This window comes from Spea bombifrons, chromosome 10, assembly GCF_027358695.1.
Source record: "Spea bombifrons isolate aSpeBom1 chromosome 10, aSpeBom1.2.pri, whole genome shotgun sequence".
Lineage (NCBI taxonomy): Eukaryota > Metazoa > Chordata > Amphibia > Anura > Pelobatidae > Spea > Spea bombifrons.
This window is the reverse complement of record NC_071096.1, coordinates 702,150-720,582: the sequence shown is the minus strand read 5'-3', so window position 1 is coordinate 720,582 and position 18,433 is coordinate 702,150. Positions and strand designations below refer to the sequence as shown.

At 51.8% G+C, this 18,433-nt stretch overlaps 1 protein-coding gene across 6 annotated transcripts in view; it reads left to right on the top strand.

Annotated features, from left to right (window-relative positions):
• TEAD1 (TEA domain transcription factor 1) overlaps positions 1-18,433 on the top strand; it is a 46,682-nt gene that overhangs the window by 686 nt on the left and 27,563 nt on the right. For 5 of the 6 annotated variants that reach the window (XM_053448976.1, XM_053448974.1, XM_053448975.1 and 2 more), the window contains exon 2: positions 253-363. The gene's annotated coding sequence lies outside the window, so the exon portion shown is untranslated. Of the gene's footprint in view, positions 1-252; positions 364-14,057; positions 14,154-18,433 lie in introns of those variants that run through there. The other variant, XM_053448971.1, reaches the window with a different exon arrangement.

The window sequence follows — 18,433 nt, the reverse complement described above, 5'->3', positions numbered from 1 at the left end:
GAGCGGCAGCCTCCTGAGTCACCGAGCGGCTCTGACATTCGCTGCTCCAGAGAAAAAAAAAAAGAGGCATTTTTCACATTTTTCCAGAAGAAGGAAGAACTTCTGAGCAGCCGGGAGAACCTGCCCCCTGATGCAGACTGCCCCCCCCCCACATACCCCCCGTACCCCCCCCGTCTCCCGCACTCGCCCTGCCTGACGGCTGCATGGGGCAGACATGAAAGTGAGAGATGTTTTCTTTGCCCCCGTCTCCAGGGCCCGTCCCGCCGCTCCTCTCCGAGTGGAAAAGAGTCCGGAGTCAGCAGAATCCCCGGCGACGACTTGGAGCAAATCCGACAGGATTCCGCCCGGAACACCCCCCTCCCGGTAAGAGAACAGCCCTGTGTTTTTGCCCCTCGTCTGCTTCTTCCGGGGTCTTTTACCGTGCCGTTAGTTTGTAAGCTCTGTATAGAAGGGTCTCTGCGGCCCCCCCGTCCGCCTGTTGCCGCTCCCCCAGCTGCATTAAGTTAAAGCCCCTCAGAGCGGGGCAGTTGCTGCACGGCGCGAGGGTTTTACCCCCGTGTGTTTCCGTACGCGGTCCGTGACCCGACCCCTAATAACGTCTTCTGTTCCGGTGTCTGTTTTGGAAACGGGGATGGTTGGGACCCCCGACGTGCCGCTTGCCGTGCGTTTAACCCGCTGTGTGCCGGAGCGCAACAGACCGCAAAAACCTTGCCTTTTACTCGTCTTGTTGCAAACTAATCAGGACTTTGCTTTGAGCTCACGCCGTGGCCCGCTGTGCCATCTCTGTGCCCGGCGAGGTCTCTGTGCCCGGCGAGGTCTCGGTTCTGTCTCTGTGCCCGGTGAGGTCTTGGTTCTGTCTCTGTGCCCGGCGAGGTCTCGGTTCTGTCTCTGTGCCCGGCGAGGTCTCTGTGCCCGGCGAGGTCTCGGTTCTGTCTCTGTGCCCGGCGAGGTCTCTGTGCCGTCTCTGTGCCCGGCGCTCTCTGTTTTATCTGTTGTGGTTGTTGTGGATTTATGTGTTATTGGAGGTTCCGTGAGTTTGGCTGCAGAGCTCGCTCTTTATTATGCGGATTGTTTTCGGGGGGGTTGAGTCGCGGCGGGTGTTACTCGCCCGTTTCTTTTTTTATTTATATAAAATGTATTTAAAAGGTTTTTTTTCTCCGTAATGCCGAAGCGTGTCCCCCGGGGCCGCCCTTTGTGTGCAATAAACAAGCGCCTGGATTTATTTGCAGCCGTAAAGTCGTTGAGCGTTACCGCGGCCGCCGCTTCTGGAGAGACACCGGCCCCCGGCTGCTCCCGTTTCCTGCTTGAAGTATCAAAAATCTCCATTTAAGGCGATTTCACCGTCTTGGTTCTTGGACGGGGGGCAATCCTGAGATCCACGGAAAGAAATGCTTCTGGAAACAGGTGTTCTGCCGGCTGAGGGTGATGGGTTACTCGTGGTTTAGTGCTGGGTCGGGGTTTTCGTTATTTGTCGTCCTGAGTCCCGGGCTGTGTTCAGCGACGCCGTCGTGTAGCCGCTGTGAACGCGTTAAGGGCCGTTTTCCTGCGCGTTTCACTGCGCGCTCCGCAGAGACCTCTCTTTATTAAAGATATCCGTGTGATTTTAAGGCCGGGCCCCTGGGCGTCCGTTCTTTTCCCGCAGGTCGCGCTAATTGTTGTGACCCGTCTCATCTGTCCTGATGACGCATGTATTTCCCAAACGCTGGTTTAGCGCATGTTGCTCGCTATCTGCGCTGCCCGCGCTTTTGGTTGATTTGATGACGCGTTACTTGGCTCTGTGGCCCTCGGCTGGGGCTCTGTAGATTGTGAGCTGTGTGGTTGGAAAGGCATTGATTCGGATTCCTTACCGATCCTAATCCTTTGTAAATAATTTACGGTAACGAAGAGGAGACGTCGCAGGTTAGAAAATGAAGAGCTTGTCGCATGGACTGACGATAATCTGCTGTTAGCGATATTACGCAGATCAGCGGCTGTTACTAAAACAGATTGTTGCGTGCAGTAAAATGGATTTTAATAATAATAATGCATTTGTCGCATTACCTGTTGCATGCAGTAAAATGGAGTTTAATAATAATAATGCATTTGTCGCATTACCTGTTGCATGCAGTAAAATGGAGTTTAATAATGCATTTGTCGCATTACCTGTTGCATGCTGTAAAATGGATTTTAATAATAATGCATTTGTCGCATTACCTGTTGCATGCAGTAAAATGGATTTTAATAATGCATTTGTCGCATTACCTGTTGCATGCGGTAAAATGGAGTTTAATAATAACGCGTTTCTGTTGCATTACCTGTTGCATGCGGTAAAAAACAGATTTTATTAAAAATATAATACTTGCCGCATGCAATAAAATAGAGTTTAATGATAATACTGCATTACCTGCCGCATGGAGTAAACCGTATTATTAATAATAATGCATTACCTGTTGCATGCAGTAAAACATTATGAATGATGCAGACCGGATGGGCCTACTGGTTCTTATCTGCCGTCACTTTCTATGATGCATTTTCCGTTGCATTACCCGTTGCGCGCAGTATAGATTTTAATAATGATTCGTTACTTCTTGCGTGCGGAACGCGTTTCCCCTCTTCTGATTGGCTGCCCCTAAATCCTGTGTGAGAATAGGAGGGTGTTTAAGCCTTTTTTAAGTAAAAATCTGTTAATTCACGAAAAGCCTTTTAACCAAAACTGAACATTTTCCCGAAGGGGGAGAATCACCGAATTATCAGTCCCTAAACTTTGGAGCGTGTCGGGGGCTCGCGTGTCGGGGGCTTGCGTGTTGGGGGCTTGCGTGTGGCGCCTGGCGCTGCAGCCTGTTTGACGTGTGTGAGGTTGGCGCCCGGGGCTTTTCTCTGCCTCCTTAGTACCCCCGGTCGTGGTCTCCTGGAGAGAGCGTCGTGATTAACCGTGTGGGTGCTGCGTGACTGCAGGACTCCCCGCTGGATCCCGGCTGCTCATTCTTTCTTGTTCCGGACCTCGCATTAAACTCGTGTGACCCCGCAAACGCCGGTCGGCTGCATTCTGTAACTGGGGAAGGGCCCGCTGTGGGGTTAATATCCCTAGGGGCCCTGAAAAGAGCGCTTTCCCCTAATTCCATAAAGCTTCGTTTAACCCCTTGAGTCCTGTCGCTGGCTGCGTCGGGCGCCCTTGGAGCCCATCGGCTGGGTGTTTATTCCTGGGTGCAGGGCATGCGTCTTTCTCTCATTTTAAATGCTGGCAAACATACTACTTATGGAGATTTCCTGCGTTGCATGGCCTGCTTACGACTCGTTACTTTGTAACAGGTGAAATGTTTCCGCGTTGGGTTGCGTGTTTTGTGAATGAATGGCCCCCTGTGCGTTTTTGGGGGATGTGGGGGGAAAAAAAAGCCCCGACTTGATCTGCCGCCGGGAGGAGAAGGCGCCCGGCGCAGGATAAAGAGGCCAGGTGTCTTTTCAGCTCGCATTGTCTGGATCCCGGCTTTGGCTTCGCTCATTAACCCCTTGAGGCGCCGAGCTGCCTGTAACAGCCTGTGGTTTCTAAGCATATTTATTAGCATTGGGGGGGAAATAGTGTTACGAATGCGATTTCTTTCTTTTCTTCTTTTATTTAAATCCCCGTTCTTGTATAATCCAGAAAACTCTCTTTGATTGTTAGCTTGTTGAGAAAGAGCCTTCTGTGTCTGATGTCATTTTTAGTCGTTATGTTGTTAATATCGGGGCTTTTACTTGGAAATCGCATGTTTTCCCCTTGAATGGAAAGCCTCTGCGTTACCGTGCCGACCCACCAAATTTCTCTACTAATTGGTGCACCGGTGACACACGGAGGGTTAAAGATATCAGGGGGAGGGGCAGTAGACATGAGCCTGCTTGGGGCGCTTAACCCTTTTGGTACCAGATGAGCATGTGTGTTAATGCTTCACATGCGAAGGGTTAAGTAGAAACAGACATGCAGATCTGGTACTTTAGAAGTGAAGTGGTCGTTGCATTAACCTGTTGGGTGCCAGGGGCTACCTCGTGCTATATACCTGTGAGGGGCTAGGTCTTGTTAGTGAGCCGGGGGTTAATATGGAGTGCAGTTTTCTTCTTGGCGCGGGAAGGGTTAAATCTGCATTGCTGATGAATCTGACATCTGGCGACTCCTTCCTTACCTGGAAAATAATAAACATGCGAGCAGCGAGCCCACGGTGACCTTTCAGATGTGGAAATGCGACGGGGACGGCCCTGCGTGTTCCCGGGGCGCCGGCCGGCAGCTTCCGCCCGCTCTGCCGCCATATGCTCCATACGTGCTGCAGATAAGCGATCGGCAGATTGTGAGCCCTGCGACGCGCTGCGGCCGCTGCCACCTTTTTGTGGCTGGTGCTTTGGTTTGGGAGGACGGTCTCCGGGAGAGGGAATAGAGCGAGAAGCTGCGTTTACGCGTTCAGCGTCTATTTTCACTTATTTGGCAGATTTTCTAAAGGTTTCGGTTATTATCTTGGTCAGAAACAGAGGCTGTCCTGAAAAACGGCACAGGGGCCGAAAGACAATCTAAAGCAGGTTTAATAAATCCTTCTAAACGTCTCTATCTGTCGCAGCTCTCGCTCGCTCTCTATTTATTTAAGGAGGGAAGTCTAATTCTCTAAGATTTGGGATGCTGTAGGAGGAAGACGACACGATCTCCTGACGTGTCGCTGGAATGCGAAACATGGAGCCCCGTTTGTCCCGAGACTTCCAAAGCTGCCGACTGCCGCCGAGATCCCCCCAGCTCTGGCTGGCATCTCGGACCTTCTAGCCGTCACTTGTTGGGGTCGCGCGGTTATTCTACCCCTAACCCCCCCGGCATGTTAATGCTCACTGCCCCCCCCCCGGCGCCCTGTGTGTCTGGGCTTGTGTTTCGTTTCCGTAGCTGTGACTTGTGTTCTGCGGGACTCTCGTCGAGCTCTGTCCCCCCGAGCGTCTCTCTCTTCGTCTCTCTCTCTCTCTCTCTTCTTCTCTCTCCTCTCCCCTCTCTCTCATAAAGATGGATGGAAAATAGCCTGAGGCTATTGTAATCGCGGGGTCCGTCCCGGTGTGTTTGCCCCGCCGCGCAGGGCCCCAAGGGTTAAAGAACCAGTTTGAAAAGTCTTTCTCTTTGCCCCTGAATAAACCCCTCTGCAGCCCGTCCTCGCCGTCGCGGTGCAACCAGCAGCCGCTCCACGCAAAACGCATCAAAACAATTTCCTAATAAGGAAAACTCCGGCTTAGAGAGGAGTAAAACCTTTAACACTTTGCTGTCCGGAGAGGAGGCGACGTGTCTGGGAACCCAGCGAAGCTCCGCTCCGGTTTCTTGCGTCCCGTTAGCTGCTTCGGTGCAGCCGATCGAACGCATTGTTTACAGAAGTCATGCCAAGACTCGGCGGATGAAAGGTGCGCGTTATCTCCTGCCGCATGTGCGTGGCGGCGGGCCTGATAACACCGGCACGGGAGGGTTAAACCCGTTTATTTGCCTTCTGCTGGAAATGAAGCATAATGTGATGTTTTGGGGCGGCCGCTGCTGGGCGGTGGATGCGGGCGGCCGGTGGGGTCTGGAAAGGGGCGCCAGGTTTTTTAAAAATAAGTTTGGCCGCAAAAAAATGTTTGACACGGGAGAGGCGAGCGTGGCTCTCGGCAGCGGGGGGCGTTACCGAGCGTTACCGTGTGATAGAACACGGCCCACCCGGGCCCCCGCTGGGGAGTTCTGGGATGTCTCTTCCTATATGTTTGTATGAAATGTACCCCGCTGCGGACCCTGGCCCCGTATCTGCCGTATAAGGGGGTCCTTAGTTTCCTCGAGCGGGGGCCGGGGGGCCGCTTTCCCTCCTGCCCCGAACTCAGACAAAGGCCGATTTTCCTTTGTATGGAGAAGGTTTGCTTCCCGCCGGCAGCCAGCGGCAGCTTCAGCGCTGGACGGGAGCCACTGACGTCATCCTAACCAACTGCCACCGCGCCGAGCCACCGAGGCTGCCAGCCAGACGCACTTCGACCTCGGCTTTCCCTTAACTCCTTCCTGCCCCCCCCCCGGCCCTATCTATTAACCCCGCGTTCACGAGCTGGACCTCGCTGCAGACGCTTCAATTCAGCGCCTCTGTCATGTTTATTATAAGAGCGCCGTCGGGTTTTGGTTGGTGCCGGTATCGGCCGAGTCTGCCCCCCGGTGATGTGATGCTTCCTGTTCGCTGCTTTGCGGTGTGACATCATGGCGATGGTGTGACGACTTCCTGTTGGAGGGAAGCAGACCCTGCAACCCCACTGAAGCGTTTCCATGAGTCGCGTTTTACAGATGGCATCCGCTATATGATTTATACAAGGCCCAGGGCTTTATGGGGTCCCCACTCCTGCGCTCTCACAGACATGGCCGTGCCCGGAGCTTGCCGTGTTCCCCCCGTACAGCGGCTGGAGGGAGGACAAGTCCCATCATGCCCCACGGAGGACGTGACGGAACTTGCAGCCAGCAAAGGCCCAGGGGACCGCAGCTATCGGCGTTAACCCCCTGCGTACCTGAACGCACTTGAAACAAGACATGGGGATTTGTTCGTTGGATGAAGGGGGTAGATAATAAAGTGCAGGGGGACCGTGAACTGATTGGGAGGGCAAGAGGGGCCGATCCTGCGTGAGGGGAACGGAGCTGGAACGTTTCGCTTGTCAGAGGTTCTAGAGTTTATTTTAATCGACATACGTTACAGCGTCCTGTGGCCCCCACCGTGTCCCGTGACCCCCCCACCGTGTCCCGTGCCCCCCCCCCTGTGTCCCCCTACAGAATTTACAGACATTTGTCCCGAAAGTGAGAAATATTGGAAATCTGCCTCCGACGTGATGAGTGGCGCCGTGAATGAATATTAAGAGGGAATGGGGAGTCAGGCAAGCTCTCGGGGTTAATACCCCAATCATACGCAGGCAAGCTGCATAACGGGCCCGGGGTTCTTTCTGGACGGGGGAAATGGTTTAAAAGGCCGGGGGCAGGTTATTGCTCGGGAGTGGGGGGGTAGCGGAGGGTTACTGCTGGGGAGCAGGGGCAGGTTATTGCTCCGGAGCGGGGGGGGTAGCGGGGGGTTATTGCTCCGGAGCGGGGGGGTAGTGGGGGGTTATTGCTCCGGAGCGGGGGGGGTAGTGGGGGGTAGCACGCGTTGAGTACGGAGTTTGTGGATGCGGCCCCTTGTTTTACGCAGCTGCTCTCGAATGAGTATCGTTTCTAAATAATGGATGTCGGCCTCTACTGTTGATTAAAGTATTTTGCGGCTGTTTGTCTGCCGAATGCAATAATTATGGAATAAAAACCATAACCCCCCCCCCCCCCCGCTGCGCGCTTCTGAGGGCTTTCAGCTCATTTGGCTCCGAAGCGGATTCATTCCTGACTGCGAGAAACGTTACAGCGAACGCCGGTATCCGGGTCCCGTCTGACTGCGCCCCTGCGCTTGGGGGGATTTCTGGTTATTTGACAGCCTCCAAAGTTACAGATTTCTGTGATGATCGCTGTCAGAGTGCCCCGGGTGCCCAGCGGGGGCTCCGCAGCCATTTGTCACCCGGATCACAGAACGTCTTTCCACGAAACCACAACGCTACGTGACGGCCATTCGTTAAAAGACTCATCCGTATCCGCGCCGGTTACCGGGACGTCGAACCGCCGCTCCGATCGTTTACCTGGCCGTCCTCTGCGGTGCCCGGCCGCCCAGCGGGTGTGGAGACCGAAGCTCTTCTACTACCCAAAAAAGGGTTTTATTATAAAGAAAGATGTTCTTTTCTAAACGCTCCGTGTATACAGAGCACCGGCGGCGGCACGCGGGACGCACCGCTACAAAATAAAGCCCCGTATTAAGAAGTAAACGAAGCGGGTGCGTGATCTCTGTCTGCGGCCGGTTCTAGATCTGATCGGGAATTCTGGAGCGCTCCCGCGTGGTTCTCGAGCAGTAAACCGTGTAACGCGCGAGCGCCGCGGCCATTCAGGAAACCGCCGCCAGTTCTTGGCTCCGACCCCAAAGAGGAAATCCAGGTTTTGATGGCTTCCTCTCTGATTCCGCCGCCCCGTTTCTGTATACAAACGGCGAGGTGATGATGTCATAGCAAAATAAAGGGTTTTTTCCTTGCGGGTGGGGAGTTTATTTGTTGAAATCTGCTGCCTGCAGGGGCGGTAGGACCGCCGGTCCCGTGGTAACGTGAGGGCATTTATTAATAATAATAATATTTCCTTGTAGAGAAGGAGCGGACGCTGGGCGGCGGACACGCGTTTCGCTTTAAACTCCTAACCCGAGAGCCTGTCGGACGTCCCTTCATCGCATGGCGCGGGGGTGGGGTTTGGGGTGAATGAGCTGCTTCTTCTCCAGGTTATTTGCCCTACATTGGGGTAAAAGTTACTTTCAGACCAAATGAACCCCCCCCCGGTGAAATGGCCGTATGTAACCCCCCCCCCTCTGATATACACTTATTGTGCTCCTAACGCTGCTAATTATTGCCATTAATTAATGCGGCTAATCCCCCCCCCCGCCATTGGTCTTATTAAATGGAGATGCGACAAAAAAAGAAGTCCCTTTGTCCTCCCCGATCGCGCATCAAACGCAATTAACGGGGGTCTGGACCCCACGGTGCGGACGCCACATAAAGCCGGTATTGTCTTCCATGAATACCCCGCGCCCGGTTACTACGGGCGAAATAATGATTTAAAGGACGCCGGCGCGTTCGGCAATCGCTTGTTTACGGCATGATTAGGAGTATAAATTAGAACGGCTTTCATCGCTCCGGCCCCGGCGGACGGCTTTTAATTGAACGCGGGTGTTTGAAAGAAAAAGGTTTAACTTGTAATAACTGAAGCTCGGGGGGGGGGCGCTTTCGTTCTCTAGTGACTGTATCTCGGGACTCGAGGCGCATCGTACGTATATCGCGTCCGCGCAGCACGGGAAGCCGGCAACTAAGTATACATAAAACGGGCCGAAAAACTCATAAATGTGTGAAAACAATATAAAAAAAACTTCCGGGGGAACGGCGGGTGGGATTCACCCATCCCCCCCCGGAACGGCTTGTCATGAAACGAATCCGTGCCGTCCGTCACTTGCTGTTTGCGGAGTGCGACTCTCTAACGCGCCCCGGCGTTCCCCGGCCCGGAGAAGCGGTTTGCGCTCGGGGTTAAAGGTCGCACGGAGGGCGCTTGCTTGTTTGGGTCGTGTTCTGGGTGAGCGGGACGCGCTCCGCTGCCTTCGCCCCAGTTGGTGTAAATCTCGCTTTGCTGGTGTGGGGCACGAGGGGTTAACTTTGGGTCGTTGTCTCGACAGTGTTTCTGGGGAGCATCGCTGGAAGGCGCAGCCGTGTAACCACCTGTCAAAATCAAACTCTCATCGCCTGCGACGTGGACGCAATCTGCCACGTTGTTTCGTAGAAACGATCCTTACTGTTTAAACCCCGAGCGGATTCTTCCAGATCCGCCTCCCAGCAGCTCCACGCGAAGCGGGTTAAAGAGGTAGTCTTCAGCTGCCTGTTGCCCTGCGGTGGTGGTTTTTAGCCCATCATGGTGCACGGTGGGCATCGAGGGGCCGGACACGAGCCGCGTTTCACCGTATTGCCTGGGGGGGCTTTTAATATTATCACAGCTTGTAAACGGCTCGTGTAACCGGCAGCTTTCCGGGGGGGGGGGGGGGCTGCGCTTTGGCTGCTGCTTCCTCCTCCGTGGGTTTTTTTTGTTGTTGTTGTTTTTAGCAAATATTTGTATTAAAGTTTTTTTAAATGTTTGTAACCAATAATATTATTTGATGCATAGTAACTACAAAAGCATTTCTGAATTTAACGGCATAGAAGGGGAGGAAAAACAGGGAAGGGGGGGTTTCGGCAAAATACATGTCATACGTGCCAAAAAAAGACAAGAATATTCAATATGTGCAAAAGAACGGCAAATCACAAAAAAAGAAAAATTCTAAACCTTTAAGGATTATTTATTGCGATGGCGTTTAACCCCATCTTCCCCAGAACCCCGAGATGATAATAATAAATATAATAATAATAATTAATAATAATGAATAAATGTAATAATTAATAACATGCGTAATCGGCCCGGTTTTGGAACGTTTTGTTATTCGCCCCCCGATAGCCGGGACGTTGGGGGATTTCCAATATCTCGGCAGAAGCGATGGAGTTAATAACGCTTAATAATAATTTGGTGAATCCGCTAAACCCATTATCCTAAACTCGGCCCCATTTAAGGGGTTAAACGCGGTTTGGCCCCCGAGCTCCTCTATTCAGCGGAAAGCTCGTGTTTTATTCATTCGTTGGGCGCTTTGAAGCTGGGACAGAGCGAAAGGTAACTTCAAAGCGCGGGGATGGATTTTTCCCATCGCGGCACAAATCGCTTCCTCCGGATAAAGCTGCGATTTAATGAAACGAGAGGAAAACGCCATGAATGGAGAGGGCCGTGTGCTCCACGGCAGGCTGCGCGGAACACTGCCTGGACACTGAAGGGTTAACCGGAGTGATGTCACCAGATAAGGGTTTGGCGGATCCAGTGATTGCGAAATGAGTTCCAATGAAGAGCCTTCCGAGACCTGTGCAGCAAGCCGACTTCCCGATACAGCTTTCTAGGCGCTGGGAGTCTCCGGGGGGCCGAGGCTCGTATCGCGCGGCCCGCGTGCGGTGTATATATAATATAATATAAATAGAACGCGTCTCCGGGGGCTCGGCAGGTCGCTGAGAAATCTACTCTTACAATAAGTCATTGTGCTGGAACATGAAGGACGCGGCCGAGGTCTCGAGTCCTACACCGGTATATATATATATATACACGCGTCCGATGTCTCGAGTCCTACACCGGTATATATATATATAATATATACACGCGGCCGATGTCTCGAGTCCTACACCGGTATATATATATATAATATATACACGCGGCCGATGTCTCGAGTCCTACACCAGTATATATATATATATATAATATATACACGCGGCCGAGGTCTCGAGTCCTACACCGGTATGTATATATATATAATATATACACGCGGCCGATGTCTCGAGTCCTACACCAGTATATATATATATATAATATATACACGCGGCCGAGGTCTCGAGTCCTACACCGGTATGTATATATATATATAATATATACACGCGGCCGATGTCTCGAGTCCTACACCAGTATATATATATAATATATACACGCGGCCGATGTCTCGAGTCCTACACCAGTATGTATATATATAATATATACACGCGGCCGAGGTCTCGAGTCCTACACCAGTATGTATATATATAATATATACACGCGTCCGATGTCTCGAGTCCTACACCAGTATGTATATATATAATATATACACGCGTCCGATGTCTCGAGTCCTACACCGGTGTATATATAATATATACACGCGGCCGATGTCTCGAGTCCTACACCGGTGTATATATATATAATATATACACGCGTCCGATGTCTCGAGTCCTACACCAGTATGTATATATATAATATATACACGCGGCCGATGTCTCGAGTCCTACACCAGTATGTATATATATAATATATACACGCGGCCGATGTCTCGAGTCCTACACCGGTGTATATATATATAATATATACACGCGTCCGATGTCTCGAGTCCTACACCGGTGTATATATAATATATACACGCGGCCGATGTCTCCAGTCCTACACCAGTATGTATATATATAATATATAATATATACACGCGGCCGATGTCTCGAGTCCTACACCAGTATGTATATATATAATATATAATATATACACGCGTCCGATGTCTCGAGTCCTACACCGGTGTATATATAATATATACACGCGGCCGATGTCTCCAGTCCTACACCAGTATGTATATATATAATATATACACGCGGCCGATGTCTCCAGTCCTACACCAGTATGTATATATATAATATATACACGCGGCCGATGTCTCCAGTCCTACACCAGTATGTATATATATAATATATACACGCGGCCGATGTCTCGAGTCCTACACCAGTATGTGTATATATATAATATATACACGCGGCCGATGTCTCGAGTCCTACACCAGTATATATAATATATACACGCGGCCGATGTCTCGAGTCCTACACCGGTATGTATATATAATATATACACGCGGCCGATGTCTCGAGTCCTACACCAGTATATATAATATATACACGCGGCCGATGTCTCGAGTCCTACACCGGTATGTATATATAATATATACACGCGGCCGATGTCTCGAGTCCTACACCAGTATATATAATATATACACGCGGCCGATGTCTCGAGTCCTACACCGGTATGTATATATAATATATACACGCAGCCGATGTCTCGAGTACTACACCAGTATATATATATATATATATTATATACACGCGGCCGATGTCTCGAGTCCTACACCAGTATGTATATCTGTGTATATCCTATATATATATATATATATATATATATATATATATATATATATATATATATATATATATATATATATATATATATATATATATATATATATATATATATATATATATATATATATATATATATATATATATATATATATATATATATAGCCGCCCTAACGTTGTTTACAAAATATTAACCAATCAGACGCAAGTTCTGTGAAACATCTATATATTTATTTATTTTTTTCTCCTGAACGTTTCGCTCCATACGTTAAATTCCGGATTGTTTGTCCCGTTTGGTTGTTTTCAGTAAATCGCTTTTCTCGTTTTCATTTTAAACCCCCAGGCGTACGGAGCCATTTTGTCTGTCTTGGCCCCGCCCCCTTCTCTGCCTCCCAGAACTTCTGAAGCACCCGTAATAATTAGAATTTACGCGCCCCTCGCACCCGTGTCTCGGGGTTAAAGGTCGCACGTAATAATTAGAATGTCAAAGGTTACGAGGCGTTACAAATACACAAAAATCCACAAATATTTCTGTCCGTGTCCTGTGCACCTTATTTATTGTAAATCAAATTACTGAGAGGGTGGTAGATAAGTGGAACAACCTCCCGGCAGAAGTGGTAGAGGGTGATACAGTGAGGGTATTAAACATGCATGGGATAGACATACGGCTCCTGAATCTAAGACGAGACCAACGACTGATTAAGGTTTGAGTCGTTACAGCAGGAGAAACGGGGGGCCGATGGGGGTCGATCTGCCGGGGGTTCTGGGTGTTGTAGTTTCAGTGCACCGGCCGTCGTATTCTCGGGTCAGGGAGATTTGCCGATTTGGAGGAAAAACCTCCGCAGCAGAAAAGCAAATCTTTCGCCCTTTTTTTGTTTTTCCGCCCCGCTCGTTCTCCGGCGTTATCCGGGATGCGGCTTCGCTGACCTGAGTTCAAGTGCAAGGTTATTTTTTGCTGAAATAAGTGCAGCGGGGTGCCGTGCGGAGGGCGTGCGCGGAGCTCCCGGGGAACCAACCGCATGGAGAATTAAACTGGATTTTCAAGTCGGTCCTGAAAAACCCTCTCATAGCAGAGATTGCAAGCATTCCACGGCATGCGCGATCTCCGGCCGCGAGTCAGCTGCTGCACACAGGCGCTCGTTCCTGCCCCTCGCACCCGTGTCTCCGCTCGCACTCCGCTCGTTCCTGCCCCTCGCACCCGTGTCTCCGCTCGCACTCCGCTTGTTCCTGCCCCTCGCACCCGTGTCTCCGCTCGCACTCCGCTCGTTCCTGCCCCTCGCACCCGTGTCTCCGCTCGCACTCCGCTTGTTCCTGCCCCTCGCACCCGTGTCTCTGCTCGCACTCCGCTCGTTCCTGCCCCTCGCACTCCACTCGTTCCTGCCCCTCGCACCCGTGTCTCCGCTTGTTCCTGCCCCTCGCACTCCGCTCATTCCTGCCCCTTGCACTCCGCTTATTCCTGCCCCTCACACCCGTGTCTCCACTCGCACTCCGCTCATTCCTGCTCCTCGCACCCGTGTCTCCGCTCACACTCCGCTCATTCCTGCCCCTCGCACCCGTGTCTCCGCTCACACTCCGCTCATTCCTGCTCCTCGCACCCGTGTCTCCGCTCGTTCCTGCCCCTCGCAGGCGCTGACCTCTGAACCTCGCCTCCCGCTGCTCCTGGCTTTCATTCGGACGCTTCCCGGGGGCTTCGACGTTCTGCCGTATCGGCGGCTCGGACTCGCTTCTGCCTCTTTGCCCCGTGAGGGCGCCGCGTGATGTCATTTTACTGGACGCGGTTCTGTGCGTAGAGCTGCTCGTGTCGCTCCGGCGCTGTTACCTCTCAGGTGAGTTTCCTTTTTGTTCTGCTGGCGGGGCGAGTGAGGCCAGCGCCCCCCCCCCCGCGTTCTCGATTACCAGCGATGTGAGGCGTAGATAAGGGGGCCGATCAGACCCTTATATTGGGGGGGGGCTGCAGGGAAGAACCAAACTGGCTCATGCTGCTTATTTAGCCTTCTGGGCGTCTGTTGCTGTGTCCCCCCACCCGATACGTACTACTTCGGCTTTAAAAGCGATTGCGAGTCCCCCGGCAGTGGATAATAAATACCGGAGCCCGCAGCGGATCTTGGTTTTCAGCCCTCCTTTGAATCCCAACTCCCAGGACTGCAAGTAACGCGGAAAATCCAGCCTGTCCGTGGGGGGCCGCCTGTCGGTGGGGGGGCGCCTGTCCGTGGCGTCTTTCAGCTGTTATCTCTCGGATTGCTAGCTCCGAAGCCCAGATTGTGACGCAGCAGTCCCTGTCTCTAGGAACGCGTTGGATGTTGGTTCTAGGAGTGGTGGCCCCTGAATGCCACGCCGCGTCGGCCCCCTGAATGCCACGCCGCGTCGGCCCCCTGAATGCCACGCCGCGTCGGCCCCCTGAATGCCACGCCGCGTCGGCCCCCTGAATGCCACGCCGCGTCGGCCTCCTGAATGCCACGCCGCGTCGGCCCCTGAATGCCAGGCCGTGTCATATCGTGGTCTGGCTCAGCACACGCAGGCTTAGGTATGAGTGAATGTTTTGGTGATTTTATACCGGCTCTCTAATAGTAACCGTCCTTGCCGCTGACCTCCCCACCCACGCTGCAGGGCCGGGATTAGGCCCCCGTGGACTATTGCCGCTGCCTGCGAGTGGAGACAGAGGCCTGGAAGTTGAGTTCTGGATCCTTTACCTAGAAAAAGTGTGAAATGCCCTGAATCTGTGACGCGCAGCCTGCTGCGTACCGCGCATGTACATGAACACGTCTGGCCACTTAGCTCTCCCCGTCTGACAGCTGCACACGGTTCTGAGCAGACACGTTCATGCGCAAGGTTCGGAAAAGCCGCAGAAAGCCATCAGAATTCCCCTAGTGGGGTATGGCATATATTGGGTTAACATCGCATCAAATGGTTGGAGGGGTTTAGGCGTAAATATTGGTGAGTGAAAATGGCCTTTAATGATCGGCGCATGCGCGGTCGGCCCCCGGGTTACCGCCGGAGTCGCTGTCGGTGATGCCCCGCGGGATTTATTGGGGCCGCGGCCGCTCTCTGATCTGCAATAAAACAATCCGTTATATAACGCCGCTGTGAACATGCGCATCGTTTGGGGTCTCCTGTGCAATAATGTGCAGGGAAACGCGCAGCGGACGCTTCCTGCTGCCTCCGCGCTCTCATTAATGGAGTTTCAGGGTAACCCTGGGAGCTTACGCTCTAATTCTGAATGAATGATAAAAGCCGACCGGCCCAGAAATGGGTTTATTTGCCGCTTTCTATCGTTTTCCCTGTTTTGGGGTTTTTAATATCCCGTTTTTGTCGCCCCGATAATCTGCGCTGTTCCCCTAAATCCGGTGCGAGCCGCAGTAATTAATTATATTAGAGCCGTTACCGGGAGACGCAGGTTCTCCAAAATGCGAATCCACCTGCATGCGGCTTCCCGGCATCGCAATTATGGCTTTAATAACAAAAATAGGTCTTCCCGCTAAAAGCCTGCGCGGGCGCTCGCTGCAGATGGTAATCCGGCATCAGCTGTGCCATTACCGGTCCGTCTCCGCGTCTTCCCAACAGCTGGAGCCGCCGACTTCCCGCTAAATGGCTTTTACTGCGGCAAAAAACCTGAAAACGGACAAAATAAGCCGCCTTCCTCCCGTCGCATTCGCGGGTTTGACAAATAATTGAACGGCGTACAGAGAGCTGCCTGCGCGGCGCCGCTCCCCGCGCCGGGTAAACGCTTTCAAGGCCGTGCGGAATAAAGGAAAAGATTTTCTTTGTACGCTCCGTCCGAGACGCCGCCGGTCCTGGGAGACGCGCAGCAGACGCGCAGATCCCGGGAGATAAAAGGCTTTGATAAACAGCCCGCAGGTTGAGGTGGGGAGAGGTAACGCGCGGCGCATGCACGTGGCATGCCAGGGGTGCGTTGGCGTTACGGCTCCGCGGTATCCGGGATGCGTCTGCGCAGGGGGGGCTGGTTGTGGAAACCGATGAGATTCTCACGGCGGGAATCGCGGGACTTTTCGTTTGTCTCGGGAGCGTTATCATTGCTGCGCTGTAATAAAGCGACGGCGAATCCTGCAAAGTAAAGGCTGCAGAGAGATTTATTGAGGAAAAGCAGTGGATGGATTTCATGCGACGGGCGCACCCCGCATTATTACTGCGCCTTTACAGAGAGGCTTCTCGATGCAATCATTTCATCAGCTGCATGCGTGGCCCCGTGAGCGGCCCTGAAGGAATACGGGGTCCGGCCAGCCGCGGCTCCCTGGGGTTTCATTAGATTCTTTTTTGTGCAGTGTCTGTACTTGAATCATTCCTATCATTTCTGCCCCGTGCGCTCTGCATCTACCCCGTCGGTGGAGCAGTGGCCCCGTGCGCTCTGTATCTGCCCCGTCGGTGGAACGGCAGCCCGTGCGCTCTGCATCTGCCCCGTGCGCTCTATATCTGCCCCGTCGGTGGAACGGCAGCCATGCGCTCTGTATCTGCCCCGTGCGCTCTGTATCTGCCCCGTTGGTGAAGCAGCGGCCCATGCGCTCTGCATCGGCCCCGTGCGCTCTGTATCTGCCCCGTCGGTGGAGCGGCGGCCCATGCGCTCTGCATCTGCCCCCTGCGCTCTGCATCTGCCCCCTGCGCTCTGCATCTGCCCCCTGCGCTCTGCATCTGCCCCCTGCGCTCTGCATCTGCCCCCTGCGCTCTGCATCTGCACCCTGCGCTCTGTATCTGCCCCCTGCGCTCTGTATCTGCCCCCTGCGCTCTGCACCTGCCCCCTGCGCTCTGCATCTGCCCCCTGCGCTCTGCATCTGCCCCCTGCGCTCTGCATCTGCCCCCTGCGCTCTGCATCTGCCCCCTGCGCTCTGTATCTGCCCCCTGCGCTCTGTATCTGCCCCAGCTTTCGCTTCTCCGGGTGTTAATGAGCTGTCGTTGGATGCGCTCGTTAAGGCAGGAAATCAAAGTCATTAAAATACCAGCGCCCGGCGTCCGGCCCGCAGAGCTCGCGCTTTCCTTCATTTGGTGAAATAATTCAGCGGCTTTTCTGTATCTCCGGGAAACGACGGCGTTACCTGCCCCCCCCCCGATGTGATTGTGTTATAGAGAATGTAATGGGGGTTTGTGTGTGTGTGTGCAAATATAATGTATATAGTGTGTGTGTATATATATATATATGTGTATATGTGTGTGTGTATATATGTGTGTATATATGTGTGTATATATATGTGTGAGTGTATATATATATGTGTGTGTGTGTATATATATATATATATATAGTGTGTGAGTGTATATATAGTGTGTGTGTGTGTGTGTGAGTGTATATATAGTGTGTGTGTGTGTGTGTCTGTGTATATATAGTGTGTGTGTGTGTGAGTGTATATATAGTGTGTGTGTGTGAGTGTATATATAGTGTGTGTGTGAGTGTATATATAGTGTGTGTGTGTGTGTGAGTGTATATATAGTGTGTGTGTGTGTGTGTGTGTGAGTGTATATATAGTGTGTGTGTGTGAGTGTATATATAGTGTGTGTGTGTGAGTGTATATATAGTGTGTGTGTGAGTGTATATATAGTGTGTGTGTGAGTGTATATATAGTGTGTGTGTGTGTGTGTGAGTGTATATATAGTGTGTGTGTGTGTGTGAGTGTATATATAGTGTGTGTGTGTGAGTGTATATATAGTGTGTGTGTGAGTGTATATATAGTGTGTGTGTGTGTGTGAGTGTATATATAGTGTGTGTGTGTGTGTGAGTGTATATATAGTGTGTGTGTGTGAGTGTATATATAGTGTGTGTGTGAGTGTATATATAGTGTGTGTGTGTGAGTGTATATATAGTGTGTGTGTGAGTGTATATATAGTGTGTGTGTGTGTGTGAGTGTATATATAGTGTGTGTGTGTGTGTGAGTGTATATATAGTGTGTGTGTGTGAGTGTATATATAGTGTGTGTGTGAGTGTATATATAGTGTGTGTGTGTGAGTGTATATATAGTGTGTGTGTGAGTGTATATATAGTGTGTGTGTGTGTGTGAGTGTATATATAGTGTGTGTGTGTGTGTGTGAGTGTATATATAGTGTGTGAGTGTATATATAGTGTTTGTGTAGAATAAACCCTTTATCTTTATAAAGTTCTGTAACT